General features: G+C 43.9%; 1 long non-coding RNA gene across 1 annotated transcript; it reads left to right on the plus strand.

Annotated features, from left to right (window-relative positions):
* Positions 1-2,982: 2,982 nt before the first annotated feature.
* LOC147080499 (uncharacterized) lies at positions 2,983-16,131 on the plus strand. The gene is made up of 4 exons (XR_015077281.1): positions 2,983-4,133; positions 7,348-7,412; positions 9,175-9,217; positions 15,027-16,131. It is a non-coding gene; the product is annotated as an uncharacterized LOC147080499 (long non-coding RNA).
* The last annotated feature ends 3,462 nt before the right edge of the window (positions 16,132-19,593 follow it).

Below are 19,593 nucleotides of genomic sequence, written 5' to 3' on the forward strand. Positions count from 1 at the left end.
TATCCAAACCTTTAATTATTTATTGACCTCTATCTGGTCACCACTAAGTCTACGCTGCTCGAAAGTAAATAGACCAAGGCCCTTGAACCTATCTGAGTAGCTGAGCTTCTTTAAGTTAGGAATCATTCTTGTAGCTCTCCTCTGAACCTTTTCCAAGGCCACTATATCATCCACCATGTGGGGGAACCAAAACTGGGCACAGTACTCTAGATGCGGTCTGACCAAGCTGTACAGTGTCAAAATGTTATCCTTTAGTTTATAGTGAATGGTTCTATTAATACAACCCAATACCTTGTTATCTTTAGCTGTAGTTTCTCTACATTGGTCATGAATCTTCAGTGATCTGTGTACAATAACACCATCTTTTTCTCTCTCAACCTCTTTCAGTATTGTTCCTTGCACATGGTACATGTATTCTGTGTTGACCCTACCAACATACACAGCACTACATTTATCTAAATTAAATGTCATTTGCTAAAGTGTAGCCCACTCCCCTAGCACATCTAAATCTTTTTGGATGTGATTGCACTCCTCTACTGTCTTAACCCTTGCACAGATTTTGTTTGTCATCTGCAAACTTACTTATACTCCCAACACCGCTGTTTAGGTCATTAATAAAGACCGTGAACAGTAGCGGGCCCAGGACCGATCCCAGGGGGACACCACCAGTAACATACCTCCAGGCTGAATCACATCTGTTAACTGCAACTTTTTGGCTGTGGGATTGGAGCTAATTCCTAATCCACGTTTCATATTTCTGCTGATACCACAAGATTCTATCTTGTGAAGTATGAGGTACCTTATCAAAGGCTTTCTGAAAGTCCAGATTGATATTGAGGATGATTTCCCTCATCCACTACCTTCGTGACTTCTTCAGAAAACGCTTAACACTTTTTAGGCACAACTTATTTTTTTCGAAGTCATGTGAATTTCTAATGGCCCTTCCCTTTCCGAGTGATCATAAAGGGCATCTTTTACAATCCCTTCTAGCATCTTCCCAATAATAGATGTCAAGTTAATAGACCTGTAGTTCCCTGGCTCTGATTTTGTCCCCTTTTTTGAAAATAAGAACTACATGAGCTAGCTTCCAGTCTAACGGAACTATCCCTGACTCTATTGAACGATTGAAGATACGAGCAAGGAGCTCTCGGAGCACCTGTCTCATCTCTTTAATCACCCTTAGATGGATATTATCCAGACCTGGAGCCCTGTCAATTTTGAGCTTTCCTAATCTATCCAAAATGACATTACTATCTATTTTAATAATAATGCTATTCAATACTGAGCACCCCTCATCTGGAGCATAAGCATCATCTACAGAATACAAAATAGTCATTTAAAATGTTTGTCTTTTTCGTCTCATTTTATCATTGTTTCAGTTCTAATGAACACCACTTTCCCATCATTTTACCAGTCTGATTTATTACCTTTATCCCCTACTCTGTTTTGTAGCTGACTTGCTATCCATTCTGCTACTTGTCCCCTGCCTCTACATGTTCTGACCGTAGTCATGAGTCTACTATGCGGTACCCTTTCGAAGGCCCTTTGAAAATCCAAATATATTGTGTCTACTGCATTACCTTTGGTGGTACTTCAAAGAATTCAGTAAGGTTGGTCAAGCATGACCTTCCCATTTGAAATCTGTGCTGACTACTCTTTATTATATTTTCAGTTTCTAGATGTTTTTCTGTTACATCTTTGAGTAAGGGTTCCATTATCTTTCCTACCACCGACATTAAGCTAATTGGTCTATAGTTCCCTGGACTTGTTCTATCTCCCTTTTTAAATATAGGAATCACATTAGCTGCCCGCCAGTCCTCTGGCACTATTCCCTTTTCGAATGAGTTTTTATAATAGTAACTCTGCTTTCTCTTTCCTAACCTCTTTTAGTCTGCACAGACCAGGGGTTTTATCCTCTCTAAGTTTGATTAGTTTATCAATTATCACCCCCTTTCTGTCTTTATATCTTTTTGATCACTTCTTTTAATGTCATGCCCATCACGTTAGTCTCCCTGGTAAATACTGAGGCAAAGTAATTATTTACTATTTCTGACATTTTGCTGCTTTACCTGTGAGTTTATCGTGTGTATCCCTTAGTGTCCCTATGCCTATCCTGATTTTTTCTTGTTATTTGTGCACCTGTAGAATACTTTACTATTTCTTTTTATATTCCATGATAATTTAATTTTGTGTTTTCTCTTTGCCTTCCTTTTTTTTACTTCTTTCCTAACCTTTGCACATTCCCTTTTGTCATCCTCTCCTTTGTTGTCGATCTACTTAGTGTGTGTCTTTTTCTTTCATTTCAATTTTGCTCTTATTTCTTTATTTATCCATGGCGTGTCATTACTGGCTAGTTTGTTCTTGCTTTTTAGTGGGATATATTTCTCCTGGACTCTCTTGATCACCATTTTAAATGTTTCCCACTGCTGTTCTATATCTTTGTCAGTAAATTTTTCCAGTTTTGCAGGAAACACCCAAAGGTAGTTTGTGTCCCAAAGCCTGAACCAGCTCAGTCTTTGAAGTGGTCTTCTGTTTTAGGGCCCGCGTTCAAAGAGGAAACAAACTGTGTCTTTATTGTTTTCATATACCAAGGAGTATAAGGAAATACATATTCTCACTGAAAATTGTGTACTGTTCATTTGTATATCTTACGTGAATAAACCGCTTATTGGTTCAAACGTATGTCTCATCTCAGTGGCGTGCTGATCCAATCTACTTCCTGTGACTCTGGCATTTTGTGCATCTCGCCCTCCACACCATTGGTGGTAAAGCCTTCAGATGCTTAGACTCCCTTCCTAAATGGCAAGAGTGGTAAAACTGAGCCATGAATGACACCTGTGAAAGGTCCCACTTTCGAGGTGAACTGAGTGGTCACATTTTTAATGTATTTATTCTCGGGATATGGACATCTGTGGCAAGGCCAGCATTTATTGCCCATCCCTAGTTGCCCTTGAATGTTGCAGATGCTACCAAAGTGTTGTGGCTAGGTTTGCAGTCAAGTAGTGCCTTTATGAAATTTTCACACTTTGTTCACTTGTACTTTGAAACAGCCAGTAATAAAATGATAGCTTCTGTCCTTCCAATTTTGAGTTTTGCCTGGAGCGAGTATTTTTGCTGTATTGTACTATGGTGAAGTACTGGTGGTTATAGGTCTGTCTGCAGTCGTTGTGATGGGAGCAACTTAAGTTAATGAATCAAGAGTATCACACGAGAGGTGTGCCGCACAACATTGGAAGTGTATTGATGTGTGATTTTTATTTTTCTCTAAAGGGTATTGGTACCCATACACTAAATACGCCCAATTTTAACACTGAACCCTAGCAACAGAGCACTTGTAGTGAGCACTTCAGGACTGGAGTTCTCTGTAGACTAACAGTGGACCAGTTTGTTCATCATGATGATTTTTTCAAATATAGTTAACACCATAACCCTGTTCTGTCCATTTTTTTTACCCTCAGAGGATTGGCTTCTTGTTGGCACCAAGCCAGGACATCTCCTTCTCTACAGGATCAAGAAGGAATTGGGCAAGTAGACAATTTTTAGTCTCAAATTCGTATCATTTGAATTATATTTTCAGTTAGGTCTTGGTGCAGTATTCACTCCTGACTGTTGCTAAATGAGGGACTAAGAATTGCCAGATATGGGCAAACCTGTTACATCATCTCAAATTCTTTCACCCAGATCATTCCTTTGCATAACACTTTTGTGTGTCCCTAATTTGTAATCTACAAATACAAGGAAAGCGTCAATTGAAATGAATTGCGTCATTCGGGGATACACTAGAATACAGGCAAACTGTACCAGAGAGTGCTGCAAAGCCTGTTTGTGGCTGTGATTCCTCACTCATTGTTTCCAAACTATTAATGCCAACAGAGCAGGAGATTAGAGTGGTGCCATTGAAGGTTGGAGTGATCTTCGCTGCCATCTCCTGCCACCTAGTAAAGCTGATCCAGAAATGCCCAACCCCAGAAAAGCATGCTGCCCAAAAAGTATGCAGTAGATTTGTGATCCGCTCCAATTCTAGTCCAGAGTTGGAATCTACCAATTGAAATGTATGGAGGTCCTCTGGGACTTAGAGGGCTGCTGATCCGTGACATCACTGGAGCAGCCTTGAGGAAAGGAGATCCAAAATGGTATGTCTCCAATGCAATTTTTATTTTTAAATAGTAACAAAGATTTTTAATGATATATATTTTCCCACAGTCACTCTTAATTCATCATCTCAAATTGTGCCTACTCCCACCACCAATGACAGATCTGTAACTACCAGTACTTCACCCTGGTGTAGTTCAAAATATTCTCACCAGACACAAACCAAGTTTGCAAAGATAAATCTATAATTATGCTGCAGTTTAAAGAACATCGTATGAGGATTTCATATCCTAACTTATGATTTACTGAAATCCTAGTGACAATGCTGATCCCCTAAGAAGGGAGATAGAACACGTCCAGGGAACTATAGACCAGTCAGCTTAATATCGGTGGTAGGAAAAATAATGGAATCCCTACTAAAGGAGAAAAAAGAACATCTAAAAGCCAAAAATATAATAATGAATAGCATGGATTTCAAAAGGGAAAGTCTTGCTTGACCAACCTAATTGAATTTTTTTGAAGAGGTAACAGAGAGAATAGAAAAGGGTAATACAGTAGATGTAATTTATCTAGATTTTCAAATCGCGTTCGATAAGGTACCACATAATAGACTAATGAATAAGGTCAGAGAATGCGGAGTCAGGGGACAAGTAGCAGAATAGATAGCTAGCTGGTTTCAAGACAGAAAGCAGAGAGTAGGGGTAAAGGGTAGCTATTTATAGTGGCAGAAGGTGGGTAGTGGTGTTCCACAAGGATCAGTGCTAGGACTACTGTTGTTCACAATTTAAGAAATCACACAACACCAGGTTATAGTCCAACAGCTTTATTTGAAATCACAAGCTTTCGGAGCGCTGCTCCTTCTTCAGGTGAAGTGGAGAAATGCATAAAGACACAGCTTATATAGTCAGAGGATCATGTCAGATGTTTACAGGTACCTTTCCAACTGCCATTTATCGCACCTCGGCAGAGAGATAATCACAGCAATCAAAGGTGTGAATGGTGTCCAAACAGGTCAGTCAGGGAAACATTACATCAAAGAACAATGAGGTGGGGTCACAAGGGGTCAAATATTGCAGATGCTGGGGTCTGTATGAAAAACAAAAAAACAGACAAAAAACATTTTTTTTGGCTGGAAATCACAGCAGGTCCAGCTGCATCTGTGAGGTGCGATAAATGGCAGTTGGAAAGGTACCTGTAAACATCTGACATGATCCTCTGACTATATAAGCTGTGTCTTTATGCATTTCTCCACTTCACCTGAAGGAGGAGCAGTGCTCCGAAAGCTTGTGATTTCAAATAAAGCTGTTGGACTATAACCTGGTGTTGTGTGATTTCTTACATTTGTCCACCCCAGTCCAACTCTGGCATCTCCACACCATGTTCACAATTTAGATTGACGATTTAGACTTTGGAATCAAAAACACAATTTCTAAATTTGCAGATGACACCAAATTGGGAGGGATAGTTAATACTGAGGAGGACTGCAACAAATTACAGGAAGACATTAATAAACTTGCAGAATGGGCATATAATTGGCAAATTAAATTCAACACAGATAAATGTGAAGTATTACATTTTGGTAGGAAGAATAGGGAGGTCACGTATTACTTGGAGGGTGTGAGTCTGGGTTGGGTAGAGGAGCAAAGGGATCTCGGAGTACAAATACACAAATCACTAAAAAGTACTGACAGGTTAAGAAGGCCATAAAAAAGCAAACCAGGCACTAGGGTTTATTTCTAGAGGGATAGAATTGAAAAGTGGTGAAGTTATGCTAAACCTGTATCGAACCTTGGTTAGACCACACTTGGAGTACTGTGTACAATTCTGGTCACCATATTATGAAAAGGATATCGAGGCACTGGAGAGGGTGCAGAGAAGATTTACAAGGATGATACCAGAAATGCGAGGGTATACCTATCGGGAAAGGATGAACAGGCTGGGTCCCTTTTCTCTTGAAAAAAGAAGGCTGAGGGGTGCCCTAATTGAGGTCTGCAGAGAGAGTGTTTCCACTTGTGGGGAAGAGCATAACTAGAGGCCATCAATATAAGAGTCACCAAGAAATCAAATAGGGAATTCAGAAGAAACTTCTTTACCCAGAGAGTGGTGAGAATGTGGAACTCACTACCACAGGGAGTAGTTGAGGCAAATAGTATAGATGCATTTAAGGGGAGGCAAGATAAGCATATGAGGGAGAAGGGAATAGAGGGTTATGCTGATAGAGTTAGATGAGGAAAGACGGGAGGAGGCTCGAGTGGAGCATAAACACTGGCATGAACTGGTTGGGCCGAATGGCCTGTTTCTGTGCCATCTATCCTCTGTAAGCCTATGTAATCCTATTTGAAAGAAAAATACTAGGGGTTAGAGTTTCCGCTTTGGGTGCAATTTGTGCATTTTTTGAAAAGCCCCCCCCCCCGAGTTTCTGCTCACTCATTTGCATATCACCAAACGCAAAATTTGCCATGAACCAGTGCAATTAGGCAGTGTTTCAAAACAAAATTTAAAAAAAAATTTGCTTTAAAAAATATTCCTTTATATATTTGTGGTAACTTGAAGTTTGATTAATAGAGCTGAAAATGGGTTTATCACTAAAAATAAGCATTTTTAATCAGTGTCTATCCATCACTTGTGAGTAACCTGATTTTAAATGGCTGAAAATGATTTTTTTTTAAATATACAAAACTATTTTCTTGTTATATTGGGGTACAGTCGTCAGTTTCTTGATAAATTAACAGAAAATTACATTCAAAACCTTTTAAAATGTACCTATTGGTGTCCTTGCGCCCAAAAGATCCAGCTTAATTTTTAGAGCCTCTGCAAAGGCCTGCAAATGAGCGCAATTAGCGGACCCCCCCCAAAATGGTGATGAATTCACCCTGGGGCCGTGGGCAGGGCCTCTAGCGCAATGTTTTTAAAACTAGCGCAAAAGCTTGTGGAATTTTAAGCACAATCGAACGATCGCAGAAACTAGAGTTGCGCTGAATGTAATTTTTTGCATAAAATTCCACAATCTTTTGCGCTGGTTATGCCAATTTCAGCCGTATTGTCCCGAAAAAACCAGTGCAATCGAGTAGAAAATCCAGGCCTGGTTATTTATCAACCAGGAGTTGGTCATTGGGGAAGGGAAGGCATTACAGATAGGCCTTAAATAGGATAGATACAACTAGGGAGCTGAGAAATTATTGTTGGTGTTGGAGTATTTGTATGTTGTGAAAACTGACTTGCTAGTTAAGTCTTTGTTTTCCTTTCTTTAAACAGGTAGCAACAGATTTGAAGTCTTATTAGAAAAGTCCAACAAAAACTTTTCAAAGAAAATACAACAGGTATGTGCTGCATCCCTTGTTTCACTCCTGCGGTGTTGTCCAGGAGTTGGAGCTGGTGCCTGTAGAGATTGCAAGATGTTGCAGTGATCGAAAGTTCCCCATTGCTAGCCATCAATTAGGCTAGACCACTTTTTCCTCTCCAATTCTCTGCCCTTTTCTCCTGAAGACAGTGACTGACGCCAGTTATCCACTGGTGCCATCTGGAATTCTTGTCACTACATACTAAGGTAATTGAATGAATGCCAGATAATTTGAATTAAGCGACTTTACATTAAGTGGAGTAGATTAGAAATCTCAATTAAATGCTGCCTGAAGCTGCTTCCTACTTGGATATTTTTTGTCGCCAAATTTTCTGATCGCTTTTGTTCAGAAAGATCCTGATTCCCTGCTGCAGCATGGTTCTGTTGGCACTAGGCACCTTCACTCGTGCCAATTATTCTTATGTGAGCCATGATGGTGAGCTATTTGACTGGGGTGGAGGGTGGGGGGGGGTGGTTGTCAGGGAGGCACACCACAGCCAAGGCTGATATTGTACAGGAAACTTTCGATTTACCGGCACCTAAATAACCGGAAATGTCGGTTAACCGGCAAAATTCAGGAGTAGGTTTTACTTCATATTTATTTGCCGCCTTCCATCTGTGCTGCGCAAGGGTGTGGCTGCAGCTGTTGCTAAGCTACAGAGACGCTTGAAACTTGTGTTCATTGTTCTACAGTTGCTAAGCAACAGGATTTGTTGCTTTATACGGAGCTGTCAGCTCTCCCTATCTTTTACTATAGCGTTCGGTTATCCGGAATTTTTGATGAACTGGCACCACGTCAGTCCTGTCCGTGCCGGATAAAAGAAAGTTTCCTGTACTTCGCTCAGTATGCACACATTTGCTTCCAGCTGATAGCGATTAGGAGCAGCAACCCTGGTTGATTTTATTCTTTTCCAAGCTCAGGACACAAGGGCACTTGTAGACCCCTGCCCCACCTGAGACCAGCTAAGTTAGCACAGACTAAGGATCACACGTAGGACCTTCTTGGCTTGTATGGCTCAGCCAATCACTGGACAAACCGACTGAGTTATCAAGAGAGCCTACTTGGGATTTTTTTTTGATAATGTATACAAGTATGTAGTTTCCTTTTATTCAGTTTAATAATTGCGAGCGATAAGGGGCACATGCCAATTGTGACATGTTGATATGCCAATACGCTGCATGGCACTATAATTAAAGTGTGCTTTGTGCTTGTGATTTCCCCTATTGCATGTCCTGGATCTTTCTAAAGGGAGCTGTGTTCTCACAGAAGAACAACCAGTGCACCTGCTGACGAGCAGAGGATTCAGAGGTGAACACTTGCCTGTCTCTTCAGCTGAGGAATCACGCAGGAGGGACTTGAGACAGGAGTCAAATGTTGAGTTTGAGGCCTGGAGCTTCCTGATGATTCCTTCTGCCGATCTGAATGCCCAATTCTTCTTTTGACATTTTTCGAATGACTTGCTGTTGGGGAAAGTTCCTCCTTAATTTTGAAGCGGTTTTGCTCCATGTTGATTACACCAGTACTTCATACAGAGTCCTTTCCATCCATTTGCTTGGCCACTCTTCTCAATTGTTTCCTTTTTTCATGGTACAATGCACGTGCCTCCTACTTGCCCCAATTGACTGGAATCCTGAATGTGGTTAGCTAAGCACAGTCCTATGACTAAGTATGACTGATGTGTGATTTAATTATACTACTCCATACTGAAGTGTTTTCTGGTTTCCTTTTTTTTGTCTTCTAGCTGTATGTGGTATCCCAGTTTAAAATACTGATCTCTCTCTTGGGTAAGTGAAAGCAATTGCCAAAGTTTTACCTGTGTGAACACAGCAATAACTTTTCTATTCCAGAACAGTAATTTAGCTTCTTATAGTACAAGTTAATTATAGTACTAAAAAGAGAGTTGGGCTGGTGGTTCCCTCATATATGAGAGGAGGCATGTGTGTATAACAGTCCATTGCATCATTGTCTGATGGACTTAATCAGGTTTTCCAGTAAATTTGGCCATTCTGTTGCCATAACTATTTGGCCAAAATTCTCTTTGCACCAAAGTAGCAATGATGCTATTGGTGATTTGGTTCAGATTGTCAGAATTGGAAAGATCCACCGTGTCACAAAATAAACCGGCAACTCGCTGTACAATTTGCTTCTTCAACGTAAGGTTTTATTTCTCCCCCGCCCCCCTCCCACAAAATTGTCCTCCCCAGGATCATACGCGACTACTGTTGGTAAGTAGGGGTTACGGAACAAGACAGACAGAATTGGGAAACGGGCCTGCTGCAAGGGTAGTCTGCTTTTTTGTTAAGGGAAGAGCTGTGATAGGTTTCACTGAGATGAAGAGGTGAGAAAAAAAGAGTAAAGTTTGGAGACCTCATGTTTAAGTTAATCATGATGACCTGTTGAGATGTGAAATGTAGCATATTAAATATTTTATTATTATATGGAGATAATAAATTGTGTTGATTGAACCAAGTGAATTTGATCATAATTAAGGCTCCGTATGCCGACTACTGTAGAATAAAGCAGCTTACCAATTTAAACCAAGCCTCGTCTCACCCAGTGTCAACTTGGTCTGCCTTCAGAGATAAAGGACAGTTTGAATCAAAATCCATAAGAATGCCGCTCAGACTGCTTCTGGGAGTGACTGATGCCACCTGAGTGTATCTACAACAGACCTGAATTCACAACAGGAATGTGAACAAGGGGAGGAAGGTGGAATTTGTGCACCAAACATTGCATTCATTGCAAAGTGGCCAGCGGTATCTAGAGATAGTAGAATAGTGGTGCATCAACTCGTATAACTTACTGTTTACATGTGTGTGCATTTTTGGTTCGATTGGCTGTTTTGTGTTGTGCATTCTGGAGTAATGCATAGTTGTGCTTAGGAGAGCTCCGAGGCATTAACTCAAGCAGGCTATCATTTGCTGTTTGGCCATTGAAACAGATACAATAAAGGATTGTGTGTGTGTTTCTTATAAAGAGAATGTAATGAAGGGATAGCATGGTGCATGCTAGGTACAGTGACCGAGCAGGTTATTAGGGAGGATTCAGTGTTGGAGTACACACTCTGGGTACAGTGACCGAGCAGGTTATTAGGGAGGATTCAGTGTTGGAGTACACACTCTGGGTACAGTGACCGAGCAGGTTATTAGGGAGGATTCAGTGTTGGAGTACACACTCTGGGTACAGTGACCGAGCAGGTTATTAGGGAGGATTCAGTGTTGGAGTACACACTCTGGGTACAGTGACCGAGCAGGTTATTAGGGAGGATTCAGTGCTGGAGTACACACTCTGGGCACAGTGACCGAGCAGGTTATTGGGGAGGATTCAGTGTTGGAGTACACACTCTGGGCACAGTGACCGAGCAGGTTATTAGGGAGGATTCAGTGTTGGAGTACACACTCTGGGTACAGTGACCGAGCAGGTTATTAGGGAGGATTCAGTGCTGGAGTACACACTCTGGGCACAGTGACCGAGCAGGTTATTGGGGAGGATTCAGTGTTGGAGTACACACTCTGGGTACAGTGACCGAGCAGGTTATTAGGGAGGATTCAGTGCTGGAGTACACACTCTGGGCACAGTGACCGAGCAGGTTATTAGGGAGGATTCAGTGATGGAGTACACACTCTGGGTACAGTGACCGAGCAGGTTATTAGGGAGGATTCAGTGATGGAGTACACACTCTGGGTACAGTGACCGAGCAGGTTATTAGGGAGGATTCAGTGTTGGAGTACACACTCTGGGTACAGTGACCGAGCAGGTTATTAGGGAGGATTCAGTGTTGGAGTACACACTCTGGGTACAGTGACCGAGCAGGTTATTAGGGAGGATTCAGTGCTGGAGTACACACTCTGGGCACAGTGACCGAGCAGGTTATTGGGGAGGATTCAGTGTTGGAGTACACACTCTGGGTACAGTGACCGAGCAGGTTATTAGGGAGGATTCAGTGTTGGAGTACACACTCTGGGCACAGTGACCGAGCAGGTTATTAGGGAGGATTCAGTGTTGGAGTACACACTCTGGGTACAGTGACCGAGCAGGTTATTAGGGAGGATTCAGTGCTGGAGTACACACTCTGGGTACAGTGACCGAGCAGGCTATTAGGGAGGATTCAGTGCTGGAGTACACACACTGGGTACAGTGACCGAGCAGGTTATTAAGGAGGATGCAGTGATGGAGTACACACTCTGGGTACAGTGACCGAGCAGGTTATTAAGGAGGATGCAGTGATGGTGTACGCGTACTGGGTATGATGAAGGAGCAGGTCATTAAGGAGCAAGCAGTGATGGAATATGCATCCTGGGGATGATGATGGAGCACAAGCTTATTATTAACGAGATTGCAGTGCTGAAATGTGCAGCACTGAAGGTGCTGATATAGCAAGCGTTGGTTATCAGCAAGATAAAAATGGTGTGTGTGTACATTGGATACAGCAACTGAGCATTTATGTGCATCTAGTGTAATTATATGCATGCTGGTAATTAAGATTTGAACTTGTTTTGGTTCTGTTGTACTCAGTTGGTTTAAGTTCTCTTATGGATTACAAACTGCTTTTACCAACTGAGCTATCTCGAGCCTTTTAGAATATTGGGCAAAGTTGGTGAGTACCATATTGTGCTGTAAAATTCCAGAATGTTGCACCGAGCAAGTGCGATGTCATGGTTACAGTGTATTTTACATTGCCAGTGGCTTGAAGCCAAATTGTGTGCCATTCTTGGAATATTAATTTCTGTATTCCATTCAGGTATTACGTGCTGTTCCATGTGTCAAGTATGGTGTATAAAATTGCATGGAGCCAGGCGCATTGTCTTCACAGTTCCTACCTCTGTTGCTTCTCATCAGTGAAAATTTAAAAGAACTGCACTATACATGAACCCAACGGTCTGTACACTCTGTGCTCCTGGTTCTGTTGAATGCACCTTACAAAGCTGAATAGCCCTAAGTGAACAAATTAGAATCACAGAATCATACTTCACAGAAGGAGGCCATTTGCCCATTGTGCCTGTGCCAGCTCTCTGAAAGAGGTATCTAGTTCGTCCCACTTCCCTGCCTTTTTCTCCATAGCCCTGCAAATGTTTCCTTTTTAAGTAGAGATCCAATTCCCTTTTGAAAGTTACTGTAGAATTGGCTTCCACCACCCTTCAGGCAGTGCATTCCAGATCATCATAACTCACTGTCAAAAAAAATCTCCACATCTCCCCTCTGGTTCTTCTGCCAATTACCTTATATCTGTCTCCTCTGGTTACTGATCCTCCTGCCAGTGGAAACAGTGTCTCCCTATCTACTTCATCAGAACCCCTCATAATTTTGAACACCTCTACTAAATCCCCCCTTAACCTCCTCTGCTCTAAGGAGAGCAATCCCAGCTTTTCTAGTACCATTCTAGTAAATTTTCTCTGCTCTCTCTTCAAGGGCTTGACATCCTTCCTGAGGCCGAACCAGTGACTTGTAAAGGGTTTAGCATAACTTACTTGCTTTTGTACTCTATGGCTGCGATTTGCTAACCTCGGTGGGTCCGGACCCTGCTGCTGGTTCCATCTCACTGTCTGAAATGAATTTACCTTGATTGGGCTTGTTAAGCCCGCCCAATGCATTTCCTGGCCAACTAGAGACCATGTCCAAATTTATTTTGACATTTGTGCTGTCAGTGTTTTACAGCATTGAGGTGACTGATAATCACTGCACAGAGATGCAGGGCTGCACCCAGGCTCTCCCATTACTCCTTCCATATGGATGGAGTCACAGCATGCAGGGAGGTGGTCTTCTCTTCCCATGGGCGGAAGAGACCTCCCAGGAGATCAACACAGCCTGGTTCCACATTGTAAAGGAGGGCACAAGCAGGAATGTGGTCAGGAGGACCTGGGTGCAGTGCTCTCTTCACCCCCCCCCCCCCCTCCCTGGGGTGCGCTCCCCCCCCCCCCCCCCGGAGCGGCGCGCCCCCCCCCCCCGGGCGCGCTCCTCCCCTCCCTTGGGCGCGCAGCGCTCTCTTACCCCCCCCCCACCCCCCGGGCGCGCTCGCTGCCCCCTTCGCCCCCTCTTTCTCTCTCTTTTCTCTCTCTCTCTCTCTTTCTCTTCCTCTCCTGGAAGTGTTGACTCTTGCTGGAGTATGGTAGGATTCCATTGGGACTGGCTAGCCTCAAACTAGGAGTGTTGGCAAGCTTTATGACAGGTAGGGTTCAGGGCACATAATATCTGACCCTGATCCTGTCCTCGCCAAGTGTCCACGCATGCGCATTTCCAGCCAAGGTCATTGGATTGTGATCAGGAGCAGGAACTCTTGACTTATTTTGCCCTTCCTAGACCAGGGCTGGGGATGTTAATTGTAGCTTTCCTGTTGCCACTCCAGCTGAGTTTAACTAACTCAGCACAACCTAGAAATCAAACTTGGGAACTTTTTCTCTATACTTCTGTTACACACTGCTTTTACCAGCTGAGCCATGTGATGTCTTCTCCGTTCCCTTAAGTGTGATTATATTGTAACATGTTTCAAACTCTTGTTTTATGTAACAAAAGTAATCACTCATCTGCACAGCATCCAGCAATTTTTCCATGTACAAATATTTAACGGGCTTGATTTCATAGTCTCTGGCTTCCTGTGATCATGCGACAATGGTTTGAGGAATTGCTGCAAACAGACCACATTGTGACTAATTCAAATCCGGTGGCAGGAAATGTGCCCATCTCAATGATACTGTACTGTTATAGTATCAGTGTCATCTTCTATTACTGGGCTTAAAACAAAATTCAGCACACATCTATGACTAGCATGTCTCCCCTTCCCCCTCCAAAAAATCTGAGATAGGAGCAATTTTGTGATGGTATTTTAACCAGTCCTTATTGTAAATGTGTGTGTGCACGTACATACATGTAATATATGTATGCCAGGATTCTGCTAAATTGAATCATGAAAGTGGTTTCCTTTTGTTGAGCTTTTCATTATTAAACGTTCTGACCTATTTGCAAATTAAGGATAGGTATAATATAATTTTCTTTCTTGTTAATAAATCAGAATTCTATGGAAATTTTAATTTTTTTTCTGTGGGAGACCAATACAATGTTTTCCAGTGTCGATGAAATTAAGCATTGTTTGTACAACAGTTTTAACATTGAGAAACCAATATAAAGGGGCAAAGTCATATTGGAGGACACCATGAAGGTTGAAGACAAGGTCAATCAGGACGTAGCGACTGAATAATACCAGACTTTGGATCAATTGTTCTTTGTAGGAGGAAGGGAAGACTGAGGTCCTGGGAAAGAATGTCTTAGAGTATGAAATGGTGCATTGAGTTTGAAGTGTATGCACATGTGTAGGTTTAATAACCTTGTAGGATTTTGGTGTGCATAATGATGTGTATTAGTTTCATTACGTGTTCATTTAAGCTGTGAAAATCATCCAGCAGTACAGTTATAGATTTTTGACATTCCAAATGGGAGGGAGAATTTTGAGCTCTAACACTAGGTAAAATAGTATCACATTAACAAAAGTAGCACATTAAATCATACTGGTTAAAGTGAGGTTTTCCTACAAAATATAGGTAGCAGGAGGCCGAAGGTGGTTTCTAATTACGTTCAAATATTTTCTCTCTCTCCCTACAGAAAGTAATATTTATGTTCATGATTTACTCACATTCCAACAAATTACAATGGTTACAAAGGCCAAAGGCGCCAGTCTATTCTCGTGTGACTTGAAGGTAAGAGGCAAGGTGTGCAAAACGGCAGTATTATTTATGCCCTGCAGGACGACGGGAAGTCTCTCCAATAACAAATCTAAAGATAACGGTGATGCTGCTTACAACTAACTTTTTTAAATTGGGCATCACTAATAATCTAGAGAGAGTATATGAGAAAAATGAGAATGTGTGTTTCACTGCTGGCAATGGTCTTTTTTCCCCCCCATAAGCCTCTCCACTGTCGTCCAGCTGGGTGGGACTGCACTCGCCTGGTTCCATTCTTATCTATCTAATCATAGCCAGAGAATCACCTGCAACGGCTTCTCTTCCCACTCCCGCATCATTACCTCTGGTGTTCCCCAAGGATCTATCCTTGCCCCCTCCTATTTCTCATCTATATGCTGCCCCTTGGCGACATCAACTGAAAACACGGCGTCAGTTTCCACATGTACGCTGACGACACCCAGCTCTACCTCACCACCACTTCTCTCAACCCCTCCACGGTCTCTAAATTGTCAGACTGCTTGTCCAACATCCAGTTCTGGATGAGAAGAAATTTTCTCCAATTAAATATTGGGAAGACCGAAGCCATTGTTTTCGGTCCCCGCCACAAACTCCGTTCCCTAGTCACTGACTCCATCCTTCTCCCTAACATCTGTCTGAGGCTGAACCACACTGTTCACAACCATGGCGTCATATTTGACCCTGAAATGAGGTTCCGGCCACATATCTAAGAATGCCTATTTCCACCTCTGTAACATTGCCAGTCTCCGCCCCTGCCTCAGCTCACCTGCTGCTGATATCTTCATCCATGCCTTTGTTATCTCTAGACTTGACTATTCCAAAGTACTCCTGGCCGGCCTCCCACATTCTACCCTAAGTAAACTTGAGGTCATCCAAAATTCAGCTGCCCGTGTCCTAACTCGCACCAAGTCCCATTCATCCATCACTCCTGTGCTCGCTGACCTACATTGGCTCCCGATTAAGCAACGCCTCGATTTCAAAATTCTTACCCTTGTTTTCAAATCCCTCCATGGCCTCGCCCCTCTCTATCTCTGTAATCTCCTTCAGCCCTACAACCCCCGAGACAACTGCGCTCCTCTAATTATGCCTTCTTGAGCATCCCTGATTATAATCGCTCAACCACCAGTGGCCATGCCTTCTGTTGCCTAGGCCATAAGCTCTGGAATTCCCTGCCTAAACCCCTCTGCCTCTCTACTAGGGTTGCAAAATTCTGGGAATTTTTTTAAAGAGGTAACTTTCCATGGGAATTTTTGGGAATTTTGAGTTTTTTTGCACACTGATGGTTTTTGTCTCTGACCCTTATATTATCTTTGTCGTCAAAATAGACATACTGTTCCATACAAATAAAAACAGGCTTTCAAAACTTTATTTAGGTTATAATTTTGAACTTTATTGAATCCCCACAAAAAAGACCCATCTAAAATAAAATAAAAAGAGCGTCAGCTTATTTAGCCTGTAATTTGTCCTTATTTTGTCCCTTTGAGTCTTCTGAGTCTTCTACTCCTCATTGCTCCTCCTGATTCTCTGACTCTGGCTCTGACGTGTCCATTTCCTCCTCTGTGTCAGTGTCTAGCTGTGTGGTGGACACTTCTGTATCTGGCTCAATAAGTTGTAGGTTCGCCCGGATAGCCACCAGTTTCTCCACTCTCGTTAGTCAGCCTGTTGCGCACCTTTGTATGCGTAATCCCAAAAAGTGACCAGTTTCGTTCAGAGGCCGCTGATGAAGGTGGGATTTGGAGTATCACCGATGCAATAGGTGACAGGGCCTCAGATGCACAAAGTCCCTTCCACCAGGTATGTGCACTGATATGCTTGCATGATTCCCATATCCCACCCCCATTCCAAAGACCTTGCTTGGTAGAGAACTTTGCCAGACTTCCCAGAACTTTGCCCACACCCAGATTGAGATGGTGTGAGAGGGTAGAAATCACACTGTAAGCGCTGTTGATCTGTTCTCCAGAAAGTATTGGTCTCCCAACATGCTTTGGGTCCAGCATGAATCGGCTTGACACAAAATTCTTGACGCGTCTGTATGAATTGAACAATTGCCTTCTCCTCTGCTTTGAGCAGCAGGGATGTGGGTAGGGCAATGCTGATTTGTTCTTTTAAATCAGTAAAAAGCCTGAGAACATCTGACAAGACAGCGTCATCTCCTTCAATCTGAGCAATTGCAGATGCTACTGGTGAGAGTAGTTTAAGGCTGCTAACCACTCTCTCCCAAAACACATCATCCAGCAGTATTTTCTTGATGGTGATTTCCATATCCCCAGACTGGGATATTGCCATTTCTTGCAGCGACTCCTTACCCTCCAGAAGGCTGTTGTACATTATGACAACACCACCCCATCTAGTGTTGTTGGGCAGCTTCAGTGTGGTGTTCTTGTTCTTTGTCATTTGCTTGGAGTTGTAGGTTGCTGCAACTACCTGTTTTCCCCTGACATACTTAACAACTTGCTTGGCTCTCTTGTACAGTGCTTCCATGGTTCTCAAACCCATGATGTCCTTGAGGAGCAGGTTAAGCCCATGAGCTGCGCACCCAATAGACGTAATATGAGTGAAGTTGTTGCATTTGGATAAATGCTGCTGCATCTTTGTGGCATTCTTTACATATGACTTTCTGCAGTGTTTGCACATGTACACAGTCTTTCCATCTTTAATGCCTGGGGTAAAATGCTTCCACACATCCGCGGTAAACATGGCATTGTTCTATGCAGAGAAATAAAGGGCATTCATCTCTGTGTCGAACTGCGGTCGATCAGCACGATTGCAACAGGGTGAGTACATTTTTGCTGATGCTCCAAGTGATGGAAGCATGACCTGTACACACACGATGCTACATCACCAATAGTGTATTATTTTGTATATTTTAAATTGAAGGACAACAGAGTTCAACAAGTAACTGGTTTATTTGGTATAAAGTCTGATTTACTTACTGCATCATCACAACATCAGCAGAAAACAAAATGACTTCCCTCAGGACCCCTAACCTGGATCTTAAAAAAAAACTATAGCAGTCTTACAGATGCCTGCAGGCCAATCACAATTCGATATGCAAATATTACAAACTGGCTGAAGTGCCCGGCGGTGCCGAGGCTTTTTCGAGGGCATGTTGTTGTTGGAAGAGAGAGAGCGAGCGCGACTGGGGGGGGGGGGGGGGGGGAGGGGAGAGAGAGAGCGAGAGAGAACGCGCGCGACTGGGGGGGAAGAGAGAGAGCGACTGGGGGGTAGAGAGAGCGACTGGGGGGAAGAGAGAGAGAGCGCGGGTGGGGGGAAGAGAGGGCGGGGGGGAGGGGGGGAAGAGAGGGCGGGGGGGAGGGGGAAGGGAGGGGGGGCGGGGGGGGGAGCAGTGCGGGGGGGGAGGGGGCGGGGGGGAAGGGAGGGCGGGGGCGGGGGGGAAGGGAGGGGAAGGGAGGGAAGAAGGGAGGGCTTGAGGCTGAGAGACGGCCACGCCCGGTTGCCGGGGTAACCCTGCCACGCCGCCCCGCCCCGCACTCTCGAGAGCCCCGCTCTCGAAACCCCAGCCGCCCCGCCCCGCACTCCCGAGAGCCCCGCTCTCCAAGCCCCAGCCGCCCCGCACTCCCGTTGCCGGGGTAACCCTTCCCGCTCACCAAGGCCGAGATCCGCGCTCTCGAGAGCCCCCCCCCCCCCTGCCCGAGCCGAGCGCGGAACAGAGTCTCACCTGCTCCTGCTGCGCGCGCACCCTGACCCTCGTGGCTGACGCCGTTGCCCCGGGTAACGTGACACCGGGGGTGGGGGGGGGGGGGGATGCGTGAGGAGCGTAGCAGCAGCCCAATTACCTAGCTCGGGCCTGGCTGGGCAAGAAAGGCCCAGGCTTTCAGGCCTAAGAAAAAAACGGGGAAAGGTAGGGAAAAGAATCTTCAGGTTAGATAAAATATTTACAAATGAGTGATTTATTTTAAAACAATTTAATAAATTCAATTTTATTTTGCTGGAAATGTATATTTGAAAAGAAAGACGCAGAAAGCAGGAAAAAGAATGGAAGCAAGATGGCGGCTACTCACCTCGGTTCAGAACGATAAGGCCCGCCCACACACGCACCGATTGGCCCGACGGCACACGCCAGCAACCCGGCGTACGATTGGTCGAGCTCGAGGTCACTCTGTCGCTGGTGAGCGGATAATGAGATGCTAATGAGCGGAATGTTAAGGTTTTTCGGATACCGCGGCCGCGATTTTAGCCCGGCCGAAACGTAAATACGCTTAAAACCGTTTTGGAAAGGTAAGCTTTCTTTCGACGTAACGCACGCGTAGGTACGCCCTGTAACTTTCGAGCGCATAGCCGCCCAGACGCGCACCTGCAGACAGACAGACGGAAGGACGGAAGGACAGACGGAAGGACGGATGGGCGGTGCGGACGGAAGGACGGACGGATTTATATATATATAGATAGATAGATAGAGGGAGCTAATCGCTCATCCACTCATCCAACCAATCAGGACACATTTGTTC

This window comes from Somniosus microcephalus, unplaced genomic scaffold (assembly GCF_052327205.1).
Source record: "Somniosus microcephalus isolate GS21.2 unplaced genomic scaffold, FLI_Smic_1.0 scaffold1534, whole genome shotgun sequence".
Lineage (NCBI taxonomy): Eukaryota > Metazoa > Chordata > Chondrichthyes > Squaliformes > Somniosidae > Somniosus > Somniosus microcephalus.